This window comes from Ambystoma mexicanum, chromosome 1p (genome assembly GCF_040938575.1).
Source record: "Ambystoma mexicanum isolate Mex_15411 chromosome 1p, UKY_AmexF1_1, whole genome shotgun sequence".
Lineage (NCBI taxonomy): Eukaryota > Metazoa > Chordata > Amphibia > Caudata > Ambystomatidae > Ambystoma > Ambystoma mexicanum.
The window spans coordinates 663,707,443-663,726,938 of record NC_090921.1 but is presented as its reverse complement, the minus strand read 5'-3'; positions in this window follow the sequence as shown (position 1 = coordinate 663,726,938).

Here is a 19,496-nt window from a genome sequence, read left to right as displayed (position 1 = left end):
TGGCGCCACTGGCTTACGTGAATTTACGTGCTGTTTTCGGTTGAGTCCATGAGGCTGTGTGACAGATAAAGTCACATTCTATTCATGGACCCAGGGACCAGAAAAGGTCTCGTGACTCCCGCTTCCTCGGTTCATTCGTTGTCCAGGAAACTGATTTAGCCAAAAACACAGGCACTAATATTAGCTACAAAGTTAGATAAACCCTCGGGTGAGGCCCGTGTGCACACTTCCCGGTGCTTCTCCCTCTGCCCCGTTTGTGACCTGCATGGGCGGTCACCAAAGCACACAGCGGTGTCCCACGGTGGAAGGGAGAGGGGAAGGGCGGGCTATGAACGATTGCGTGAATGCACAAGTTTACTTTACACCAGGTAGGAGGGGAGTTTCCTACGGTCACTAAACAGGCGGGCGGAAGAGGGAAGGGCCAGGAAGGCATAAGAGAGAGAGTGAAGGAGCTTTGGCTATGCTTATACAGACTCGCTCTCTAAGGGCAGTGCCGGAGGTGAAAGAGCAATCTAGGGGTGGCACAGACAAAGGGCTAGGAAGGAGTTATTCTTAAGGCAGGAGGAAGTAAGAACAGATTGTGAAATAGCATTGTGGGCTAAGCAAGATGCTCATGGAAGCAAAGTGGGCTTGTTTGCAAGTCCTCCACCGCTCCCTACCGTCAGACCAATTACCCTCTCCGGTTGCCTCCGGACTCATCCCTGGGTTTCGGCAGACAGGTGCCACCATCTCTCTCGCTCACTCACTCACTCCTCACTCCCTCTTGCTCTGATATAAATGTGACCATGTGCACACCAGGTTCTGGGGGACCAGTTTTAGGATTTCAAAGGAGACTATTTCCACAGGATTTCGGGCTTTGGGAATTTTAGGATTTTCGGAGTCGGGTGACAGCCCCTCCCTGGGGTGCTGAAGTAAAGGCCTAGCAACCCTCCTGGCTTGGGGCACAGGGTACGGACTGGCACCTAGATCTTGTGCATAGCCAGGGAATTCCCCTCTCATGTTGGGGTTACAATCGCGGATGTCAGGTGATCTTAGCTGGGACCTGAACCCATGGCATCCCACACACCTGCATTATAGGGCCCAGCCGCTCCCCACCACAGAACGCATAGAGGTAGCAAGCTTGTGTATGGGATGGCAGGGAGACCAGGCGCTCTGTGCGAGAATAGCCAGTGCTGTAGTCTGGTGGGCTGCAGCACGTGGACCCTCTGTCTAGGAGTTCTGAAATGGGCGAGCTTGGCTTGACATTCATATGTTACCCATACCTGGTTGACTAAACACAGGCACTCACAGACACACACAGAGGAACACACTCCTGCTCTCTTTCATTGTCCCCTCGCACAAAGGGTCTCAGAGAGGTTGACTGGGGACCTTCAGTGGGCAGGGATCCTGGGAGATTGGAGCGAATCCACAGGCCACAGACCGGCCTTCAGCTCAGGGAAGCAAGAGGACAAGTATCCAACAGGTGGGATACCCCTGTCCCCTGCAAACCTTTGTACTGGGAAAAACCAGTCAGTATTTTGTGGAAAGAAAAGTAAGGTAACACTTGGAAATATCATTCAAAAGCAAACATGTCAAGTAAGGAGACCCTTGGAATATCATCAATACATTGGAGACATCCAATTGTTCTTGTACATTTCTTTTATATTCATGTGACAAGAAACTCCATGCGTTTCGGGAAGAAGATTCCCTTCATCAGGAGCTGCTAATTTACAGCTGTCAAGCAACAGGAGATAAGAGGTATCACAAATTGCATCTAGAGGAGGATTATCCAAGCTATAAATAAACCAGTTATAATGCCACACGTTCATTCAAAGGGAAACGATTCAAAAGGATGGTTATTAGTCATGATCAAAAAGGTAACGTGTCAAATATATACTAAATAAAAAAAACAGTATATATGATTTGATTCATCCAAACTGTTATGAACAAATGAATAGAAGATACCCTCATGCCGCACATAACATTGTTCCCAAATTTAGCCTAAAAGAAGTATAAATAGACTTACAATCAATAATAGAGTCTGTAAGTAGGAAAGTAAATTCCATCAAGTAGGAGTGATTTGCTAGAAAGTGGAGATACACAAGAGAAAGAGTATTAGAAAGTACCTGTAGTCCCAAGTTCAGGGAATGCTGTTCAGAAGGGACATACACTCTTCTTGAGTGTACAAGCCAGTTCACTGAAGAGCTGTGTGCCCAATTCTCAGCTGCTGTCCAGGCAGGCCTTTAAGTGGGCTGGGGTTAACAGGGTTAAAGCCCCATCAGTCTCAGAAAAATGTTTCTGAGACGAGGTGCATGTGCAGGAGCTTCAGGATTTAGAAAAAAAGGCCATTTCTTCCATAATTGTGACTCTGGCCCTTGCCAGGCATCCCTTTAACCAAGAGATGTGTAGGGCCCATGCCACCATTATGTAAGAAGAGGCGAGGTCGTAAAAAGCCAAGGCCTTTTTTCCCAAAGCCAGAAGCATGCTGGCTTCGGGCTTTAGGAAAAGTTGGCTGATAATAATTGTATGTACATGTTCTATGTAGAGAACTTTGGCAATGGGCATGGCAGTAGCTCTAGGAGCTCACACGGAGACTGAGAGCTCCTGTGCTCTTACCACACCCAGTTTAGTTTTGTCCACTGGCTCCTTCATGATAGGAAGATGGGTGACAGATATGAGGATTCTGTGGCCAAAAGGGTACCCTCTGGTTGGACTGTAGACACAGTGCTTTAAGTGGCATGTGACAAAGGGGGAGAGAGGCTCTGTAAGGGGGTGTGGCCTAAAGGTCAGCGTGGACTAATGGGTGGCCGGGGACTTAGGTAAGTGCAAGCAACCCCAGCCAGGTACCCCTTTACAATTATCATCACCCTCTCATTCAGGGTGCGAGGGTGAAGAACCCTGCATATCTTACCTAAAGGGATGCCTGGTGGGGTCAGGCGCCACACCTTATCTTCCTTAATAGTGGCACCAATCCCTGCCAGGAAGCCCTTTAACTAAAAGATGCATTGATCGCCTTGGGTGTTGGCTGCATCTCTTAGTTAAAGGTATGTGTACGGGGTCCGGCGCCACCCTTAAGGAAGAAAAGGCAACACCGTTAGGAGCTAAGGCCTTTTTCTTTCCTAAACCCTAAAGCTCTCGTGCATGGAGATAGCTCTCGGAGGTCATTGGGAGCGTTTCCATAAGATAGCTCAGCAGGTTGAGTGCTCGCTGCTGCAATCTGTGTTCGATCTGTAGGTCGCAGGCTCGAATTCTGGCAAGGTCCACTCAGCCTTTCATTCTTCCGAGGTGGATAAATGAATACCAACTTCAGTTGGCTCATAATGATTGTATGTACATGTTCTATGTACAGAACTTTGACGAAAGCGCTATATAAGGAAATCATTATCATTACCATTTCCACACCCCTCTGGTGAGTGGTGTGAAACCACCTCTCCGAAGGGTACACAGGGTTCCAACCAAAAGATAGACAAAACTCTCTGTATTGGTAGCTGTGACGTAGCAGTCGGGCTGCTTCACTGTAGGATGGCAAATGGATAGGAACAGTTAGTGCCAAATACACACCCCAGAAAAGTATTATACAAAGATATACTGAACATTACTCTTTATAATACACAAAAACACATATAGTTCAAATAAGTGCTTGAGCTGTAATACACTAAACTGTATGTGTATAAAACAGTACAGGGGCTAAAGAGACACTTCCTACTTCTGTGGCTATACACAGGATTATACCTGGTGGTGAACACAGTACATATAGTCATTACACAGACAACTGGATGGTGTAGCAAGACTAATTTATTGCTCTGGCACAACAAAAGATGCACTGGTACAGAGACCCACAGGTGAGCTCTTATTCTCTGTCCCTCCCTTGGACAACTTGCTCTCCTTCCAATAGCAACAACCTGTGTACATTCTTCAACGTCTGTAATGGCTTGGCAGGCGAAGAACAATGGTCTGGAGTGTTGCCCAGAGCAATGCCAGAGGTAAGGATTAATTCCAAACCTTCCAGCCATCACCTCTTTTGTTTTTCTTAAGTCACCTCAAGTGGGACGGGTATGCCCAGATGCGGGTCCTGAGACTGCTGGGCCTAGAGACCCAAGCTACTCTTCACTGATGACGTCCAATGAGGACGAGACATGTCTGATGATGCTTATGGTCTCGTGCAGAAGAGATGTGACCTAGCAGTTTGGGCTGGACGGCCCCTTTTGGGGTGGGACCAAGCCTGATTTGCATATGGTCTTTCCCCCTTCTGTAATGGCTTGGCCGGCTGAAGAACGATGGTCTGGAGGGTTGCCTTGAAGGGGCCACCAAACATAGAAATCAGCCCAGTATTTGAATAAGCCAAATAAGCTTATTTGACTTATTTTGCTTATTTGAATACTAGGTTTATTTCTATTTTAGACGATTCATATCTCTGGAAATATTTAATTTCCAACTGATGAAACAGTATATCACCTAACTGGATTTTTGTTTGGATTTTTTTTTTTTTTTTTGTGGATTCGTAACACGCCTAAACCTGAAGGCGTCAAAGCGCACAAAAAGACACAGGACAACAAACAACCATACAGCCACAAAAAGATAAGGGTTTCTAGCATGAGTTCATATAGTGCCAGGAATTAAAGAAACAACAGAGGGAAAGGACTCTTGTTTCACTAATTGGTTATGAATTTATTTTGAATTGTTTAATTTGCCAAAACATGTAACCATTTTTGCAAATTGTTCTTCGTGAGTAATAATTGCTCATTACCAGGGCCGGCCCGAGGCATGGGCAGTATGTGCCGTCACCCCGGGCCTTGCATTCTTAGGGGCCCCGCAGCCACCAGCTGCCAAGAGAATACGAAGTAATACACATTACTTGAAACAGGGGCTGGGCCATTTCCAGCCAGAGGGATATTTGTTGTGCCTGTTTTAGTGAGGTGGCACTGTCCGCTTCAAACCCCCTGTGATTCTAGAGATAAATACCCCACTCTGCCACCTTCCCAGCATTACTCATCACGCTCTTTGTTCTAGCAGAGCGTTTAAAGGGGAAGCGCCTTACAATTAACGGTCCATTTAAGGGCCATTGTTTTGGACAAGGCATTCAAAAGAGGGATTTTATTCTGAAAGCGTATACAACAATGGCTGGTTGGATACAAATGAATTTTAGTATAGATTGTCAGCTGGGAGTGAGACGTTTTTACCTTTGGAAGTAATTAGAATGTTGAAGGAACTTGAAACCATCATTCTTTAATGGCTGGGGAAGGCCTATTGGCACAGAGGAGTATATGTTGGATTCAAATAAAATGTTACCTTTTGAGTCTAGGCTGTATTGACTGCTACTCCCTTGAGCCGTATTGAGTATGTCTACCCTGTTCCATTGTTCCTTTTTAATTTCCACTCTGACACGCATTTTAACATGTATGGTGATACATATTGTATTTTAGGTATTCATGTAATTATGTATTATGTGTTTTTGGAAGTTGTGAAAAGTCTTTTTCTTGACTAAACACACATTTTTAAAAAATAAAAAAATAATTAAAAAACAACATTACGGCCCAAATCTGGCGACTTTGTAAACAGTTAAAATATGTTAACAAAAATGAGTTCTGAACTATTTCTCTAGTTTTCATGTGTTTGCTTTTGGTGTGTCAAATACATTTTTTTGTGTGGAATGTCACATTTCACTCGCATCACACAATGCATGCCTTTGTCAAATGATATAAAACACATGGTTATCGTTTCACATTATCTTTTGTTATGAGTCTAAGTGCCTGAGTGTTAAAACCTTTTTCAATGGGGTTTTCCATTAAAAAATGTTTTCCTAAATCAGGCCCGTTGCATTCTGGAATTTGTAGCCTTCAAGATGGGGTGACAATAACGCAACAGTTGTACTATTTGTGTTTAACATATTTCTGTAAGGATTCCTATATTGCTGCAGTACTCTTGAAGTCCTTTTCATAAAACAGTGTATTGTTGGAAGCTAAACTTTGGGCCGAGGATGGGAAAAGATCAGAGGGTACATTGGGTGTGATGATTTACCAGGTCCATGGATGTGGGAGGCGGTGGTCCGTCATTTTTTCGAAAAAATTATGTCGAATGACAATTTTTTCGAAAAAAAAAATGTCGAAAAAAAAATGTCGAATTCCGTTTTTTTAAATTATATATTTATTTTGGGGTTCGGGATAAAAAATGGGTAAAACAAAAACATTTTTAAAAAGGGGGGGTTGGGGGAACCCCCCATTTCGAAAAAAAAATGCATTAAAAAAAACATTTGACTTTTTTTTTCGACATTTTTTTTCTCGAAAAAATGACTTTCGACATTATTGGTTTCAACATTATGACTATAAACCGTGGGACGCGGTTGCTGGACTAAAGATGCCCTGGTCCTGCACTGATTTTCAGGGCACAAGTTGAGTGTGTGTGTGGGTTGACAGCATCTACCAACTTTGTACATAGTGTGAACGCCATCCACCTTGGGTGTTTTTGAGGCTGGCATGCATATAACAGCTGTTTTGCTCAAGTGTTTGGCCACCAGGATTTTAACTCAGGTCCTCAAGCACCCAGGACACGCACCCACAAAACCACATGAACGTGTCTTCAAAGCACGTCTTGTATTGGTATTTTGCTTAGCATGGAATATTTCAATATAGATGTTTGGGTTTAAAAGGTGTGCACCTTTTATATTTTTCCAGCAGCATTATAGGAAAATCTCCTTTAGCTGTTTTTTTTTCTCGGTACTGATGATTATGATTATGTTTTTGAAAGACACTACTCATGTGTTCTGCAATTTCTTCTATTAGGAAAGGCCAGTTGAATTAAATTGTTGCACTTTAAGATACGTTCAGCCCCTGTGTGTATGCTAATGAGCCCCCCAATTTTGTTTGGACTTGAGCCGCATTATTAACATTTGAAGACCTGCAGAATTGCTTACTCTGACTGCCTCAGTACCTTTGTGATGAATAGGCTTTGCTTCGATTGCACTTTAAGGCAACGTTGCAGCAAAGGTACTTTGCCCATTCTGGTCCAGGACACATCCCTCCCCTTACATCCTTGAAACATGCAGTCACATTAGGTATGATTTGATTACTTCCCAGTTATCTTCATTACTCTTTGTCATGCTCTTCCTCGTTACAGTACTTTATTTTGAGGTACCTGTTTATACAAATGATTCAGCTCACTATGTCGGCTACTCCAAAATATGACCCACTCTTGATATTGCCACATGCAAAACATTAACAGTTAAAATTCAAATACTGAAAGTCAGTTTATTTGATCCCATGGATATTATTGACTATTTGTGACATCAGTTTCTGCAATGCAAATAACGGGGCCCCACACATCTTTTGTCACACAGGGCCCCACACCTCCTAGAGATGGCTGTGCTCAATATTATTGTGTTTTGTATTGAAATGAATCCAATGAATGTTCTGCACTATATAGATTTCACGTAAAATAACTTTTTCAGAATCATTATTGTTGAAATTAAGTTCTTTTGATATTTTTTCTATAAAGCCATTGCATTCAAAACGAAATAAGGTTTAACTTAGTAACATTTGTAAGGCACACTCCCACGGAAGAAACCACCTTGAGAATGTCCAGTGCCGCGGAATGAGGGGGCACCCCCATGCAGCTAAAGTGCACAGGCCCTTAAGCTTGGGAGCTGCCCACAGGGATGAAGAGGAGGGAAGGGGGAGCGGCCATAAGGCACGCCCCCTCTCCTCTTGCCCACCTTGTCCTCTCTCCTGCTACAGGCATCCCAAGTAGAGCCTGACAGGGACGGGACCCAGCCAGAACACAAAAACAAGAAAGGTGTTAACTGGCGGTGGGCACCAGCACCAATAACCCCAGTGTCTCTCCCCCTCTTCAAAAGGGGAGAGAACAATATAACAAAACGTTGTGGGAAGAGGCAGGAAGCCACGGACATAGGAGCTAAGTGGCTGTCAGCACAGGCTGGCCAGGAGCCAGAGACATGACATGGCCCCCGGGTTTATCTGCCCCAAATAGACAGGTCCACTGCTGGAGCAGCCCTGCAGAAGGAACACTCTGGCCGAAGTGTATATGGACTCTGCGTTCACAAACCCAGCTTCTCTTTTGCCCAGTGGGAAATCGCTGAAATATTGCTTTTCCCCACGTTCGGGGTCCTGAGCATTCGAAAAAGCTTTTATCTCATTTGGGCTGCAAGTGGTTTTGGCACGATTTACTCTTGTGGTGCTTTGCACCTCGATCGGGGTCACCACGCTGGAGAGAGAACTTCCTTGCAGGATAATTCCATGCAAATTCTCCATAGGTGGTTTACAAAACAGAACTTACTCGAAGCAGAAGAAAATAACGAAAATTACATTGCAGACAATTTTAACTAGTGGAAATAGCGTTTGCACAGAAACGAACAGGCGCTAAAAGACATTTTGATTAGAAATTCAGGGGCAAAGCATCAGGCTAATGGTTGCAATGGCAAGTCCCCAAATAGAAGCAACATCAAAATGGGATGCCAAATTGCTAGAATGGGCGGTAGTTGCAGGAATCAGAATTTGGCTGGGCATATGTCAGGAAGAGGCTGGGTGGGACTCATCGGAAGACAAAACCAGCAACAGCGTGCAAGAAGGCATTAGGCTGAGTAGTGTGGGCTCCCTTTGCTCTTGTTACCTGACATCTACCTATGGAATAAAATTGCAGACCAGTTTTGTTCGTGGAAAAATTATAGGCCGTAGGCTTTTTATTTTCTTACAGAATATACACAAAAACATATGTCACAATAATGTGCTTTTGGGCACTTCGTGTCCAGCTTTGTAGATGCCCAAAACTTCTCCTCACCAATTCTTTGTTACCCTTAGTAGGCATCCGTTCCTGGACACGTGCCGCCTACGACTTTCTTCTACCATGTACCGAAGAAAGTACTCGGCGTTCCGGTTCCTGCCTGTTTTTCTTCTTCTTTCGTTTTTTGTAGGGTGGGTTGGGTGGTGAAATGTTTTTCCTTCCCCCTTTTCCAGGCCCTAGGAGCTTACCCGAATGAGGTGAGCTCCTTATCTGGTTTGTGCTCTTTCCCTCTTTCTGTGGACTAATTATACCCCAGGCCCCTTTGTTTTTCCCTTGGGGGGCCGGACTTCCCCCAGCCCCCCTGTTGTTTCCCCTCACACCTTTCCTTGGCGTTGTTGTGCCATTTCCTGGCAACGCTGGGGTGAGGGCGCCACCTGGCCGCCCCTCCCCTCAGCTTTCGCGCCGTTTCATCCCCACCCTGCGCCTAACCCCCCAGGCCCTCCATTGTGCCGTACTTCGTACGGCGCGGGGCCTGGGGCATAGGCTGAGTAGTGTGGGCTCCCTTTGCTCTTGTTACCTGACCCCTACCTATGGAATAAAATTGCAGACCAGTTTTGTTTGTGGAAAAATTATAGGCCGTAGGCTTTTTATTTTCTTACAGAAAATACACAAAAAACATGTCACAATAATGTGCTTTTGGGCACTTCGTGTCCAGCTTTGTAGATGCCCAAAACTTCTCCTCACCAAGTCTTTGTTACCCTTAGGCATCCGTTCCTGGACACGTGCCGCCACACCTGAGCGGGTGTTGCCTCGGCCGCTCAGGTCCCCCCCAAAAGCGCCTCTATCTGCATCCCGCTTCTCCAGTGCCCTGTAGATATTGTCAGAGAAAACCCCATCCCTTTGTTAGACAGGTGCACCCCGTCCTGATGAAACATCTCTGGGTTATTTTGGGAGAGGCTGTGCTTTATGAAATGGAGCCCTGTGGTCCTGAAGTATTTCTCCACTGCTTTGTTTAGCTTCCTTCTCGCTGTTTCCATGGGCTGCCTCCGATCTGCTCCATACCAGATTCTCTGTGCTATCATTTCTGACATGAAAATTTCAGTTTTCCACCAACAGTGTGCTATGCTATGGAGGGACTCGCAAATGATTCTCTGTAATTCTCCCCTATTCGTACTGACCAGATAGTTTCCCCCAAAGTGTATAACCTTCTTTGAAAAACTGCTTCTTTGAAAAACTCGGGTGGGTCCCTGAAACCGATCAAGTCCGACAACCTGTCCGGAATGTCCTCCCAGTGCATCCCCGGGAGGCCCCACCAGTACGTGATTGTCTTCTTGAAGTGGAGTCCTTGCTTGACCTCCTCAATCCACCTGCCTGCCTGTGTCACGAAGGAGTGCCCCACGATCCATGCCGATTTGTAGGGGCCTGTCTCTGTAGAAAAAGGGGGGGGAGAGGTTCCTATCATTTCCTCTCTTATATATTTCTTGAAACATTGTGACCTCCACCCCCCAATCTTTTTCACACCCTTTGCTCCCAGGTCCCCTGCCCATGCCGACTTAGCTGTTCCTATTCTAAATGAGTGGGTCCCAAATTCCACTGGATCTCACTCTGCTTTGGCTACTACTTGCTTCAATACCGCCTGGAACTGGTACCTGCTGAGTGCGCTGCCGTCCCTATATATTAGCAATTGCCCGCCAACCTCCGGTCGGATCTCTAGAAATGCCTGGGAGATGCATCTGGGAGAGTGGTCCTTCTCTCTGATGCAGTTGAGGTCTATATCTCTCCTCTTTCCCGCCTGGTCAGTTCTGTATTTCTTCAACATTATGGACATGCCCTTGCTCCCTATGCTAACGTCGCTTTTTGCCAGGCCATCCCCTGCTATCGTATTACAGGCTACTAGTTCCCCTACCCTGAAGGCCCCATAGTATGCCAAGGCAAATGCTGCCCTGAACAGGGCTGTTTCATATATGCTGCTACATGTGCTTTGTAATATTTTCAACAGAACCACCAGTTTCCTAAAATTCAGGGGCCTCCTGCTGTCCGGTTCCTTTCCTTCTAACTTCGCCCAACCCTTCATGGCATACTTTATCCGTGGGCTGTTTGTTGGATCTGGTACACCGGCTACCTTTGCAGTGTATGCAACTGCGGCTAAGTGTGCTGCCACCCAGCTTTTCTTTTTCCCTTTGGCAAATGCCCCTTCCAAAAATTCACGCATTTTTTTCGTTGAAACTTTACCCAAATCTCGCACTCCTGTTTCCACCAATACATTATTCACATGCTTTTCGTACTGCTTACCCGGTTTGTACGTTAGGGCGTTCCTGACCAGCTTTTCTATGACCAGTTCTGTTTCCTGTGGTTTTCCCTTTTCTTTTGAGATAACCTTGTAGTCAACCGTTCTTTCTCTTCCCGTGCTTTCAATGGGACCCATGCCATTTTTGGCGTGGGCGTTTTCTCCCTTTTTGCGTCCGGTCTCAGCTCCCTGAATCTTTCCCACTGAAAACGAGACAAGGCGTCAGCTACCACATTTGTTTCACCAGAGATGTGCCTCGCCATTATGCATATATTGTTTTGTAAACATTCCAGCGTGATGTCTCTCATTAATTCCAATACCACTGGGCATGACGCACTCCCTTTATTCAACACGTGCACCACTGCCATGTCATGCGACCAAACCATCATTTCTTTGTTATTTAGCTACTTTCCCCATGCACACAATGCTACCCATATTGGAAAAAGTTCCAGCAGCGTGATATTCCTAGTCCATGATGCCTCCTGCCATGACCATGGCCATTTCTCTGCGCACCATTCTCTCCCCAGTATTGCACCAAAACCTCCTGCTGCATCCTTGAACAACACTCTTTTTCCCTCTTCGTTGATGGGCGAGCGCCAGATGACCGACCCATTAAATGACCTCAGGAATTCTCCCCAAACTTCCATGTCTCTCTTAATTCCCCCTCCTATCCTGACTCTGTGATGCCCCATCTTGGCCCCTCTTGTCCCTAGCTCAATGCTTCTTTGAAAAACGTTTCCTTGTGGTATGACCCTTCCAGCAAAGTTTAGCTTCCCTGCTAATGCTTGCAATTCTCTTACAGTGGCCTTGTTTCTCCCTTTTAGGTTATTTATTGTTTCCAGCAGATCTGCCACTTTATCCTCTGGAATCCGGCATACCCCCTGCCTTGAGTCAATTTCTATCCCCAAAAAGTGTATTGTCTGCGTTGGTCCCATCGTTTTGTCCCCTGCCACCGGGAAACCCCAATCGTTTGTTATCTCTACAAATTCGTCCAAGGTGGCCTTGCATAATTTTGACCCTTGGGGCCCCACAAACAAACAATCATCCAGGTAATGTACCGTCCTGGCCTCCTCCATTTCTTTTGTGACTGCCCATTGCAGGAATGAGCTTACCCTTTCAAAATATGCACATGAGATGGCACATCCCATAGGTAGACATTTGTCAATGAAATATTCCGCCTCCCATTGCATACATAGCCATTTCTGTGACTTGCTGTTGACCGGTAACAGTCGAAAGGCTGATTTAATATCTGCCTTCGCCATCCATGCCCCTTTGCCTGTCTTCCTGACTACCGCCACTGCTTCTTGGAAGTCTGAGTAAGTTACTGTTGCTTCATTTTGCGGGATGCCGTCATTTACTGAAGCCCCGGGGGGTATGAGAGTTGGTGAATAAGTCTGTATTCTCCTTTTTCCTTCTTTGGGACTAGCCCTAATGGGGAGCATATGAACTGTTTGAATGGCAAGGCTGTGAAGGGGCCCCTGATCCTACCCAGTTCTACCTCTTTCTGGATCTTTTTGCTTACTATCCCTTTGTTCTCCATGGCTGACTTCAAATTTTTTGGGATGTTCTGCGACCCTTGTCCTGTAAATGGAATGTTGAACCCTTCCTGGAAACCTCTTCTGATCAATTTGGCGGCCTCTTGGTCTCGAATGCTTGGAGCCACTCTTCCATTTTTCCAATTTTTACTGGTGTGGCTCCCTTCTCGCGCCAGCCCCTAGTTCCGCTTCTCATTGCTTCTGTTGCTGGGTGCTGTTGCCCTGGTGCACTTAGTGCTGCTATGGTCTCCTCTACATTTCTCGCACTTGTGGCTGAACTTGCACTTCCAGCTCCAGCTGCAAGGAACCCCCTTTTCGAAATTCCGACCTTGCGCTGGCTCTGCCCGTGGTGCCCACGTGTTTCCGCTGCCGGCCACCTGGGCCGTTGGTGGTATGCTGCTCTGCCAACCTCTCTGTGAACCATATTGCCTATTCCGAAAATTCTGCTCCCTGGATCTATCATAGCTACTTTCGTACCTTCTGTTATTATACCTGTACTCACCCCTATAATCGGTCTGCCAATACTGCCTTCTCTGTTGCCCACCTCAATTCTGTTCCCTGGAATCCCATTTTTCCTTGAATAAGTTAAATATGTATAGGTTAAAGTTTTCCTCGTCCCACCCCATATCCGGGAAGCAATCCATTTCCTTTCTAAACTCGTGGTCGTATTCTTTCCATGCATCCCCCCCGAATGCCTTGTACACTTTCAACATCCTCTGCTTACATGCGACTAATGCTACCCCGTCCTCTGGGTATTTCTGCAATATAATGGTGGACATTACTTGAAAGGCTGCTACCCAGTTATCAAAACTCTTCACTACTGTTGCCCTCCTTAGTAAGCCTTTTTCATCCTCCTTTATGTCTTCTATTGACACATTCATTCCTCTCTTTTGACATTCCAAAAGCAAAAAAATGTCTATGAACTCCTTCCTCCAGATTTTTTCTTTCAACGTGTCGTTTTTATACCATGCCATTGCTTTCATGGACCGGCCCTGTGCATCTTTCCCCATTGTTGGCCTGCCGTACCTAGTCATGGCTGGCCTCCCTTCCTTGCCGGCTGTGACTGCTGCCACTACACCTGGTGGTTCCACCCCCTGCGGTGGGTTCCCTGCCACAGGTACTGCCGTTGTACCTACGGGTGCCACCGGCGGGCTCGGTGTAATCCCCCGGGGACTGGGACCTGGCGGGACCCCTTGTGGGATGGGTACCATTTGTGCCCCTTGGAATGTGGGGACCGGGGTCTCCAGTAGTTCTGACCCTGCCACCCCCGACCCTCTTCCTGTTCCCTCTATACCAGAGCCCTTCTGCTTATCTTTGCTTACCACCCCTTTCCACTTCACCCATGCCTTCAGGTGTTCGTGTTGCGTGCCTTTTATTTTTTTATCATTCCGGGCACTGCCGTGAGCAATTAGTGCTGCCTCTCCAAGCTTGTGTGCTTCTAGAAGGCCCAGCTGTACAAAAAATGCCTGTCTCTTTAAGGATTTCACATCCCTTTTTAGCCGGGCCTGCCGCTCTGCGTGTTGCCGTCCTTTCGCATGACTTGGCCCCGCCCTTTTTTCACTGCTCCTTCCTTCGGGTACGCTTTCTTCCCGCTCGGCCTCACTTGGTGCCCCCGGGCTGGCCCTGCTCACCGCTGGCCTTCAGTGTCTGTTCCGATCCTGACCTCGTGATGCTGCTCACTCGCCGCCTCCTTTCTTCCACGTCTCGGCTCAGCACAGGATTTCTTCTGCTTGGCTGGTAATCCTCCGCGCTGTCCTCCAGCCGGCTTCCGACGTTGCTTGCTGCTTGTCTGGATCCAATGGAAGTACTCAGCGGCGTCCTCCAGCTGGCTTCCCAACGTGGCTTGCTGCTCGTCTGGATCCGCCCAGCCCTCCACCCGCTCGGCTGCTGTTTCTTCACCTGGACCCAACAGTAAGTGTTTATCCTGCTCATACTCCCAGCAGCTATACCCCCAGGCCCCTTTGTTCTTCCCTTGGGGGACCGGACTTCCCCCAGCTCCCCTGTTGTTTCCCCTCACACCTTTCCTTGGTGTTGTTGTGCCATTTCCTGGCAACGCTGGGGTGAGGGCACCACCTGGCCGCCCCTCCCCTCGGCCTTTGCGCCGTTTCACCCCCACCCTGCGCCTAACCCCCCAGGCCCTCCATTGTGCCATACTTCGTACGGCGCGGGGACTGGGGCAGAGGACAGCTACCAAAAAAAGACGGGAAGAGAGGAACCAGGAGACAGAGATAGCCTCAGGAGCAACCCAGGAAATCCAGGGGAAGAAGCACGTGGACAAAAAGAACAACAAAGGCAAAAATGCAAAAAGAATGGGAAGAATGTTTAAAATAAATGCTGTTTGAACACAAATCTCTGCAAGACTTTGAATTATTAAGTCAAACTAAGAACATTGATGAAATGGTGTAAAAAATTAAGCGCAAATAAGGAGGGAACCAGCGCTAAAGAAGCATGCACTGTTACCACAGGGGATAGGGGAACAGGTAGGGAACATCTAAGAGCCTGGAGGGATGGGCTCACCTCCACTACTAGTGCACAAGGTCCTATCACTAAAATATAAGACCCTACTGCTAATGTGCAAGGTCCCGTTACTAATAGGCAAAGTAACCCCCCAGTAAGTAGAGAGCTCATTCAGAGCACACCCACATTCGGCAATAATGCACAAACGAACAGCTTAGCCGCTGGAGCTCTCACGCAGAGCACACCGGTAATGGCAGCAGCACACGGTGTGGTATACACACACACACACCCCCATCACCCATAGACCTGGCAGCCAATGGTGCCATAATGACAAACGCACAGGTAAGTACAGCCATGGACATGAATAATAATGCAAACACCATAGCAGGCCCAGCAATCTCCTGGACACACGTCACGAAATTTGGAAGACCCACAGCAGAGCATGGAATGCAAAAAAAGTTTTAAAGGACTTTAGTTTGGCACATAGATCTGAAAGTGAAAGTGAAAATGTGGTGAAAAGAGTTCATTGAAATATTTACACTGTTTGATTTCAAACAGAGAGGCTGGGGTGTACTAACAGCGGACAAGAAGGAGGAAGACAAAAACACAACTAACAGAAAGTAGGTGGAGCAAACTTTAAAAAAACTGGTCATGGTCATGTAACATATTGGCAACCACCATAATGGAAAAATTCCCAGAGGAAGGGGTAGCCCTGATGGTATACCTGAACAGGATCCAAGAGGTGAATGACACCTTTGAGGTGTAGGGGGGAGCTTGGCCTAATTATGGTAGGGAATTCAGGCAGTACATGGAGAAGTACCCAGAACTAGGCTGGGATGAAGATGAGGCTAATTTGTACATACATGAGGTATTAAAGGTAAGGCTCCTGCCCAATGCCACACACACAGGGCAGCAAGTAGAAAGGCCCCCACAGCCATCCACAAGCAGAGGCAATGACAACTACCAACACCAACACAAAGGAGGGCGGTCCTTTTGGAAGAAGCAGCCGGGGGAGCTAGGTCACATACCCGCAACACACATGCACCAAAAATGCACACACCCAAGGGTAATAACACCATATGTTGGAAATATGACAAGGGTTTCTGCTCCTGGGGAAAATAATGTAGATATAAACACCAGTGCAGCAGATGCAGGGGATGGAGGGGGTGAGGGACCACAGCATTTCCAGATGCACAATAAACCCCCCAAAGAATCTCAAGCATGAGGACCCATAGAAACCCTCCAGACATCGGCCACTCACCCATAAAGGTGCAGGCTATGAAGGGCTGGCTGGACACATTCAGGCAAGCCAGTACATGTTTACAGGAAGGTTTCACAAACAAATGGCTTCACCATCCCTGTCAAAGGGAAAAGTTCAGGGGAAATCCCACAGAACCGCAAATTAGCCAGGGAAAATCCAGAAGCAGTAAGAAACACAATCCAGAGAGAAAGGGAGTTGGGGTGGATAAGTGGTCCCTGGAATGCCCCACCTTTCAGCAAGTTCATCTGCTCTCCGCTGGGACTGGTTCCCAAAAATAGCAAGGAAAATATCACCTCATACTACACCTGTCATTCCCCCCCAGGCAGGTAAGTAAATGACAGCCTATCAAAGCTGGACACAGCTGTGTCCTACAACAATTTCCAAGAAGCAATTAGATTGGCCATAAAAGCAGGGGAAGGCGCATTCCTAGCCAAGGTGGACATAGAATTCGCTTTCAGGCTCTTAACAGTACACCCCAGGTCAGAACATGGCTATGCTTTCAATCTGAAAACAAAATATATGTAGACAAATGCCTGCCCATGGGGTGGACCATCTCATGCGCATTCATTGAAAAATGTAGTTGTTTCCTCCAATGGGCTTTCCAAAGACATATGCCAGAGGCATCCATGGTTCATTAGCTGCATGATTTCTTTGTTACAGGGACCAGGGCTTCTGACAGCTGCAAGCAGGCCCTAGAGAAATGTATATAATTCACAGAAGCATGGGACATCCTTTTAGCCCACGGGAAAACAGCAGGCCTGACGACCACGATATCCTACTTAGGCTTTGAGATAGACACAGGGTTAGGGGAATGCAGGATCCTCAAAAGAAAGCCAACTAAAGGCAATCAGGTCTTTAAGACAAAAAGGCAAAGGAACGGTGAGAGAATCAAAGTCATTAGCAGTCAGTCTACATTTTTATGGGAGGGTAATACCACAAAAAACCACCACACCTACACATAAAATGGGAGAAGTGGTCAGAAGGGATGTAACCACATGTTAATATTTCCTGAAGAATTTGAATGGGGCGGTCATACTTCACACGCCATTAAATACGGAAAGGAGAAGAGTGTTATTCACTGATGCCGTCGTCAGCAAAGGTTGTTGTGCAATTTCGGGGAAAAGTTGGTTTGCGGGGCCCTTGGGTTGACCAGAAACATAAAGCTTCTGGAAATCTTCCCCATACGGATTGCCTTAAAGCTATAGGTTTCAAATGTTAGCAACACAGAGGTGGTAGTCTGGTTGGAGAATATGCCAGTGGTCAACATCATCAATAAAAGGACATCATGCCAATGGGTTTTAAAAGTGCTAAGGTCTATGACCACAATTTCCCTGCACAACAGCATAGAGACAAGGGCGAAACGCATTGCAAGAGCAGAGAATGATGTTGCTGACGCTTTATCGCACTTACAGTGGGATACATTCCGGCACCACCGACAAGATGCAGACCAGAGGATGACAGAAGTGCCAAAAGAGGTTTGGGAGGTTCTGACAAGGAGCTCATAAAAACAGTTGATTGGTACATGTTAATGGCCGAGGCCAGGAGAAGAAATCAGCGGGCAACAAATGCATGTCAGAGCAAGATGCCTACCGAGGCCCACTCCCTGTCAGACCCCCAGAGGGCCCCACAAGGGTCTTGACAGAGCTGCTGACAAGGCATTGGCAGGAAAGACATCCAAAGAATACAGTAAGGGCCTGGCCACAGTAAAAGAAATGACAAATGTCACAAACACAGAAGACATAAATGAAATAGAGGTCAAGAAATGTGTTGCGTGGGCTTATAGCCAGAATAAAAAGAAAGCATGGGCTAGGATGCACCTATCAGGACTGTGTGACAATAGAAATAAGAAAAACAAAAACATGAAAAGATAGATTGATTTACCTATACTGCTGATCACAAATGATTTTCTTACAAGCCGTCCCCATCCAGGAGGCCAGCTCTTGATACACAGGGAAGGAAAGACACTCATCCATTTTCAGTTGCAGGCCATCCTGAAGAAAGCCATCACCAGGGCTGGCTGGGACATCACACAATATGGAACCCACTCTGGTGCAGCAACATCTGCATGGGGTCGGGGCATAGGACTGAAAGGGGTCAACAAAATCGGGGGCTGGACATCAGCAAGTTTTAAAAAGTACATAAGGCCAGAACTAATTTAACACATATCTCTCAACAGATGAAATCGGCCTGGATCATGGGACTCTCCTTTGTGGGTAGGACAGGAAGGTGGACCGAGGAAACCACAGACAAACTACCTTTCAAAAGCACTAGCATGTCCTGGGACATACATGAGAGACTGGCAGACCTGGTGGGCTTCAGGGACCCCACAGAATTCCTGGTAATAGCCCTTGGGGGAAACAATCTAGTAAATATAGGAAGGCAACAACTAACCCACGACATATGTGCATCCCTTACAGCAATAGCAATAAATTGGAAAGACACAGAAATATTTATGTCCGAAATATTGCCCAGAAAAATATGGAGAGGGGCATCATCAAACAGAGCCATTGACATAGCTAGGAGAAAGCTAAACAGAAGCGTACAAAAATTTGGAGTAATTCCACAAAGACGGTACCCACCCGTCGGTAAAAGGGATGGAATTATTCCACACAGGGATCCTGAACATGTTAGCAACAAGGGGATGTAAATGGAGAAAGGGGCTTTTGGGGGAACCCGAGTGGCTGTGGACCCACTCAGGTGTGGTGGCATGGGCCTGGAAGGTATCTGCCAGCAGGTACAGGAGTGCTCACCATGCAATGTACAGACCCCAAACACACATTTCCAGTTCCTGGCCCCAGTGCCCAAAATTACAGAACTAAGATAACACTGCACACCTCTGTGTTGGGAAATACCCATAATACTCATTTTGTTTTATAGTATTATGCTTAATAAAATGCCACAGCCTTTTTTTGTCAACACAAAAGTTTCTGCGTATTTGTTTCATGTATATACTGCATGACTTATATGACCCGTAGGGATAGCGTTTCCACAGTTTAAGGAGAGGGGTACGAGATAGTGGAGGAGGGAACTCAATGTTATCTCTTGTCTTTTGCTTGTGTAGCAGTCGTTGCGCCCTGACACCGCTTCTTAGTATTATAGTGGAACAGAGGATGGAAGGAGAAGCAAGGTCTGCGGAAATGTGGAGCGGCCGTGGGGTGTTTGAGGTGTTTTCATGTTGGGAAGAGAGACAGCACTGGAAATGCTGGATTAAACAGTGCCAGTTATTGCTCTGAAGTAAGAAACC